Consider the following 7,164-nt stretch of genomic DNA (forward strand, 5'->3'; position numbering starts at 1 on the left):
CAGTCACATGGGAGGGATAATTTGCCGTAAAAAAATGGTATAAGAAATAGGAAATTGGGATATTATGAGAAATCAAGCAGGAACAATGGTCTGACATTAGCTTTCTAATAATAAGCATGAACATGGTCCACAAGAAAAGAAAGTTATACCTTTTTTAACATCAAGTTGTAAACGGTTCTAGCTGATCGATTTTTCCACCTCAAGCTAAAATAAGGTTTCTCCATTGAGAGCCATTTGATTTAATTACAGTGTCAATTGAAAAGTTAAATCTGCTAACTCGCCTTGCCGCTACCATCAAATTTATGGGGAGAAAACCCCCGGTCCATATACGGTGGTTTTCTTCCGATTCTGTTGATAATGAAATGAAACCTATAAATAGGAAATTACCATGCAAATCTTCTGATTTATGTTGATGGGTAAATCGTAACGGTAACGATGGTTTGGGTTGATGGAAAGTAACAACATTTACAGAAAATAACTACCACTTAACACCATAGCCTGCAGTAACTAAAACCTCTTTTTATTTGGCGCGTTACTAAAATCAATTTAACCTACTCTCTGGGGAAATTTTTAGGTCAGTATTTGTGTTTTAAGATATCAGATTGTTGGTAACTATCTGAACGGTTTCCGGGCAGATTTCAGTTAAGAAATAAATACTTTATAAACCATACCTAATAACCCATCAGTTTTATTTGGGAAAAATGGATTAACATCTGATACCATTTCTCATTTATTCGTGAAGTTCGTATAACTAAAATAATTTATTGTGCCTTTGTATATAATTTAAAGGACACTGACGAATGAAAAGAACATGGCCATACTCCATTTCAAAGACGTCCTTGAATATGTTGTCATATGAAGCTTTGGCAAAATAATATATCATTTTAAATATACTTTTCCTGCCCACCCCTGGCAGGTGATCTTCACGATTAACGCCACGATTCAAATCAGGAAGATTCTAGTTGTGGGTCCAGTGTCCTAACCACAATATTACTTCATCCCTGTTATATAATGTTAGCAACTTTTAGTTGCTCTTCCACTGTGTCTTACTTCTACAGTGTTTATAAATGTGTACTATTGCGAACATCGACTATGACTATGCTGTAATTCATTTAGGTATATCTAGGGCTCACAGTGATGAATGAATTTTATAGACCTACTGATAATGTAGGCCCTATGTTGGTGATTATAGTATATGTATATATTGTCTTCTCTGCGTAGGCTGATTTATGTTTCATTGTACAATAGCATTATTAAGGATGTATTTGTAATCACAAATCCCTAGTCCATTTAACACATTAATAGCTCCTGTAGATATCAAATCGTAAATCTAATACCACAACAAGAATTTGAAACATTAGAAATATGTACCACAGGAGGATACTATGTTAGTAACAAAGTCCAGTATCACTGTCGGTTGTCGGAAATGCATTCGAGGTAGGGCTTAAAATCTAGGTCACTAAAATTATGAAATGTTATTAGAAGGTCATGGATACTTGAATAAAGCTCCTTTGTTGAAATACATTATAATAATTAACGTTTTGTATCTAACTATAAAGTAATATGACTGTCAAATTAGTGGTAACGACGATAAGGTAGAAACTGGTGAATGGCAAATATTATGCTCTCCCCCTCCCTCAACATATTTTGTGACTGTATAAACTAAATTAATGAAAGACCAAAATACTAACGGTTAGCGCTTTCTGAACATCTTCAGGCCATTTCTATTAGGACAATCGTACAGCTGCACCCGTGCAGCATCGGACAAATCAGTGCAGTCAATAAGATCATATTCTAAAAGCGAATATAACAAGGAAATGACACCACCTTAGTTTAAACGAAGCATTAAAATGTGCTCTGTATTAGCACTTCTAAAGCGAGTCATATGTTTCACCATTCAAAGATTTCTCTTTCAAATATGGTTCCGAGGCATTAAGTTCCGTTCAGAACTTCTATATAGGCAATATTCAGATGCTTGAAAATCTGGAATAACATAATCATATTATTTCTCACATGTGAAGTAAGAATATTAATCAGATTACAGAACTTGGTACCAGTTATGATGGTGCTTATTCAGCACAGGTGCGTAAATACTAGATATTATCCCAGATGTATTATTTCACATAGTTCTGTTTTTGAATGCATTTTTGTATTTTATCTAATCTGAAAAAATAACCGTAAAAGGAAATCTCGAGTAACATATTAAATCTTGTCGCAAACCAATAATTAAATTAACCGCACACTTAATATAGCCATATGTGTAGAATAAATCGCCGGGTTCCGTATTGAACATGAAAAAAATACTGAACAAATAAAACGAATTGGAAGCACGCATCCTAAATGGCAATAGCTTAAAAACATCTGCATTATACGTTGCCAGCTGCAGAAGTATAACACACAAAAAACGGGACTCAAAACTATACTGAAATGGAATAAGAGATATGTTGGTATCAACTATTCCGTGATGAAAACAGAATAATTTGTAAAGTTTCTGTAATTTCGATTTTTCAATATCTGACGGCCGAGAAAGTTCATCCAGATTTTCTGGCGTGGTTCCCCCTTGTTAGTGATGCAGGACGGAGGGCCTGGCAAGGACAGCTGTCTAGTCGTTCGGATGGGACGAAAAACCGAAGTCCCGTGTACACATTGGCGTGCACGTAAAAGATCCCTTGGCGGTTGAAAGTCGATATAAGAGTAGGCCGTAGCGCCGCTGTCCGGTCAAAATTTCCTTCATAGCACACTGTATGGTGTATGCCCGTCTTCATTAGCCCTGTTCGGAGCAGAACAGTAGGACGTTAAACCCCATTTCATTTCATTTCGATATCTGACATGTTTGATATGATAGCTCAAGTTGTCGTTTCGTCGGCAACAAATCGTGTAATGTGCCCACCTTGGCGTCAAATTAATCGACAATCAAGGAACTCAAATCATCTATTAAACCAATCATTTTTGGTTATTTTTCACATGTGACATAAACACACACGATGTCTCTTATTTTGTATGTTCCATGCAAGTGGCTCGAGTACTTTAAATTAGGCCTAACTGGCTTATTGAAATATAACAATATATTCAATATTAATATAATCATAGGATTCATTGATGGTAATCGTACTTGTAGCGAGAAAACGCTTGTTGACAATCAATCTCTCTCCTGGCCTTATTGGTTCTACCATCTTGGTTGTTTGTTTGTTAATGAGGGGGCTAATTATATTTAGAAGACTCAGGAATAATTCTGGTTTCACGTAGTCTATTTACTTTTCATATAAAAGTAGCCCAATCTGAGCTCGTTACTTAGATTACTATAAACGCCCTGCGCCCGACAGGCGTTGTACTAAGACGACTACATGGCCGCCGCCACATCATTATGCACAAAAATAACCAATATTAATTGAAATATTCGACCCGTTTACGACGTAAATGCATTTAAACTTGTCACATGACAAAACCTGTGGCAGTTTGTTTTTTGTGTGATCGCCATAGTCGTCATAGTGTGTTCACTCCACTTAAATTGTGGCGATATGTGTCCCCAAACTCGTCGCTTATATTGTCGCGTAGTGTGCGCCAGGCTAAATTTTGCTTCGTCCGATAGCTTTTAAAAGTAATATTCTTAAACGAAATTTACAGAATAATACATATCGTCGGTTATCTGGAAAAACCTCGCAAGTTATTTTCATGATTTTGGGAAAATCACAAAGATCCTCATGTGACATTCAACTGGCGTAGTTTCGATTCCCCGGTTGTACGTGACAAGGAGTATGGTCGCCTGTCCATCCTCGTGGGTTTTCTCCCACTGCTAAAGACCCCTACGCGCATGCGAATTATTGAAATAAAATTGAACATTGTTAGTCCCGAAATGATCTAGTTTGTGTCGATTGGACTTTAAACCTCATTTCTTCCTCTCCCCTCAAGTGAAATTTCAGATGATGACGTGGTATGAAGTATTGAATTCATTCTCATTCTTCATTAAGACAGGGGGGTTGGATGTCGTGGTTTCGAATCCCCGATTGTACGTGACAAGGAGTAGGGTCGCCTGTCCAACCTCGTGGGTTTTCTCCGGGTCCTCCGGTTTCCTCCCACTGCTAAAGACCCCTACGCGCAAGTGAATTATTGAAATAAAATTGAACCATGAGTTAGTCCCGAAATGACCTAGTTTGTGTTGAGTGGACGTTAAACCCCATTACTCTCTCTCTCTCCCTTTCTCTCTCTCTCATTAAGACAGCGAGAACTGTAGTCAGTTGTACGGGTGGACATGAGATGTACACACTATTATAATGGTGTGATAATCTGCTTATCGCTAAGATAATTAATGTTTCTTAAATTAATCACTTTAAGATCAACTGGCTAGTAAGTCGTTAATCTTTCATCACTTTTCAACCCGTCATTTGGTGACGACGTTAATCCTATAAATTATTGTTTTTGTTGATTTATTGTTTATGCATTGTTCATCTATCGACGTGTCAGTTTTAATTACATTTACTTTTATCTTATTATCTGATTTTCGTTAAATATAACAAAATTGTACATTGATGGCAGTCACTAGCTAGGATCCCTTACTAAGTGCAGTAACTGGCCTGTCAGTACTGTATGACGATATATGTATATTTATGTTCCGGTATATTAAAGAATTGAAGAATCATTCGAAGTCTGTTATATCCGAAGAGAGAATTTACACCTCTAAACTATGTCCATCTTTTTAGTCTATTTAACCACTCAATCTCACTCAGGGTCTTTTAGTTGTGATGGTCATCCTGCGTTCAGATTTATCGCATTATTGCTCCCCACGACTTGATACTTCTGGAAGCTGGAGGAATTGATATGCTGAGGATTGGTGCAAAACATTTTAGTATAATTGCATTCTTAGCTGGGATTATGTCACGTGCAATGGCTATTTATTGGTTAGTAGAGGCGACCATCTACAACGCATGTGCTGCGTCTCTGCCCTGTAATGACTTGAGAAATGGACAATTGAGCGTGGACATTCACAAAAATAGTTTCATGTTGTAATAGTGCAAATTTTGACGGGGTGGGGCACCGTTCAGTGTATTCAATTGATTACCTATACTAGTTTCATGTGGACGTATTAAACAATTGCCCGTGGCTTCTTTGTGCACGTGATCAGTTTGTTTTTGTTTTGTTTTTTTTTTGTTTGTTTGTTTTTTGTTGTTGTTTGTTTTTTCTGGTGGGGGGGGGGGGGGCGGGGGACTATTTGCCTGAAACTTTCATTGTCACCCGAATTTTCAGAATGAATAGATCACCAACTATTACGAGTTTCCCACAAAGCTGTGATGGTTGTTTATTTTTGTTATTAATTACACAACAATTTAAATGTACTATATGTTAAGCAAAACACATTTTAATGGAGCCAAGTATTTAACTCAATATCATCCACGCGACTTATTGGTCAATTTAAATCAACATTGTTGTTTTCTGACCATGCAAAGTTGGGCTTCTGATATCCACTATTTAAGACAAAATGAAAATTATAAAATTGGCACACGACTCGCGCGTCGGAATGCTTTCGAGCGCCATTTGTGTGAAATGACGGAATGAACGAGGCTAAAAATATCCATTGTAAGAGAATACTACCGATGTTGACTGGAATAACCAGACGCCAAATACCGGCATTCAATTCGTACTCTTCGCTTATTTCGCCGAACATAACTGATTAGAAATTACAGTAAAAATCGAAACGAATGCATGCAAATCAGTTTATATATACATTGTATATTCGACCCCCGCATTGGCCGAGAAAGTTCATCGGGATTTTCCGGCGTGGGTTCCCCTTGTTAGTGGTGCAGGACGGACAAGGACAGCTGTGTAGTCGTTCGGATGGGACGAAAGGCCGAGGTCCCGTACTCCTACACTTTTGCCAACACATTCTTATCAAACGTGTCCCATAATAGAAAATCAATCAAAAAGCCGTCGACACAGTCGATAGTATACGTTTAACTATAACTATAAAGTATAAAGGCACATAGAGATGGGGGGGGGCGGCTCTAATTGGTCTTGATTTCACGTCGTTTTCGATAAATTTATAAGCAGTGTTTTGGTAATTAGGATATACTCTATAAAGCACCAGTTCTGATGTAAAAGACTACTAGTATTATAAACTCATGCACTGCAACTAATTGATTTGATCACGCAATACTTGTCGATGATATATCAGGTTAAGCGATTACTGATGGTCGGATACTTTTTTGAGTGATGCCCGATATCACTGTTAGACATGGTAGTAATAGCGCCTGGGTACCGAAAAAGTGTAATAGAAAACAAAACAAATGAAACTGGAATGTCCCGGGTTTGAACTCCAGCGCGTGTGATGAGATCCGTCAGAATTTTTGGATCCCTATTCTCAGGGTTGATTAGCATAACGAAACAACGAAGTCCCGTGAGTTCAGTTAATAAATTGACAGTGCACGTAAAATACGCAAAATATGCCTCGCCAATGGTAATTCAAGTAGTCGATAATACACGTTACTTTCTCGCTGCCTTGTGTTACTAGGATATTTGGAGTTGTAATTATACACCCAACGTTCCTTTCTCAAACTTTACTTCTCGTCAATAGATCAAGGTAAAATAAAATGGGGTTTGGCGTCCTACTTTTCTGCGCCAAGCTGGCTAATGAAGTCAGACAAACCCTATACAGTGTGCGATGAACTGTCAGGGCCTCTTTTACGTGCTCTCGAAGATCCTAGCTGAATGAAGATAATGCATGTGCATGACGTCGTCAACATATCAAGGTACAATGAAATGGAATAGGGATTGGCGGGTTTGACGGCTAATAAAAACAGACATATACCATATAGTTTACACACACTCTTCGCCGAATTCCAACTGTTAGTGGTTCTTCGAAGTGTACAACGGACCCAGGTGCTTCGTCCCATCAGAACGACAAGACGCTGTTCCTGCATAGCTGACAAAATTGAAATGAAATGGGGTTTAACGTCCTACTGTTCTGCTCCTATACTGGGCTAATGACGACGGGCATACGCCATACAGTGTGCTATGAGGGAAATTTTGCCCGGGCAGCGGCACTATCGCCTACTCTTATATCGAATTCCAAATGCCAGGGGATCTTTTACATGCATTCCAATATATACGGGACCTCGGTTTTTCGTCTCATCCGAAGGACTAGACAGCTGTTACTGAAAAGGGGAAACCACG

This window comes from Patella vulgata, chromosome 4 (genome assembly GCF_932274485.2).
Source record: "Patella vulgata chromosome 4, xgPatVulg1.2, whole genome shotgun sequence".
Classification (NCBI taxonomy): Eukaryota; Metazoa; Mollusca; class Gastropoda; family Patellidae; genus Patella; species Patella vulgata.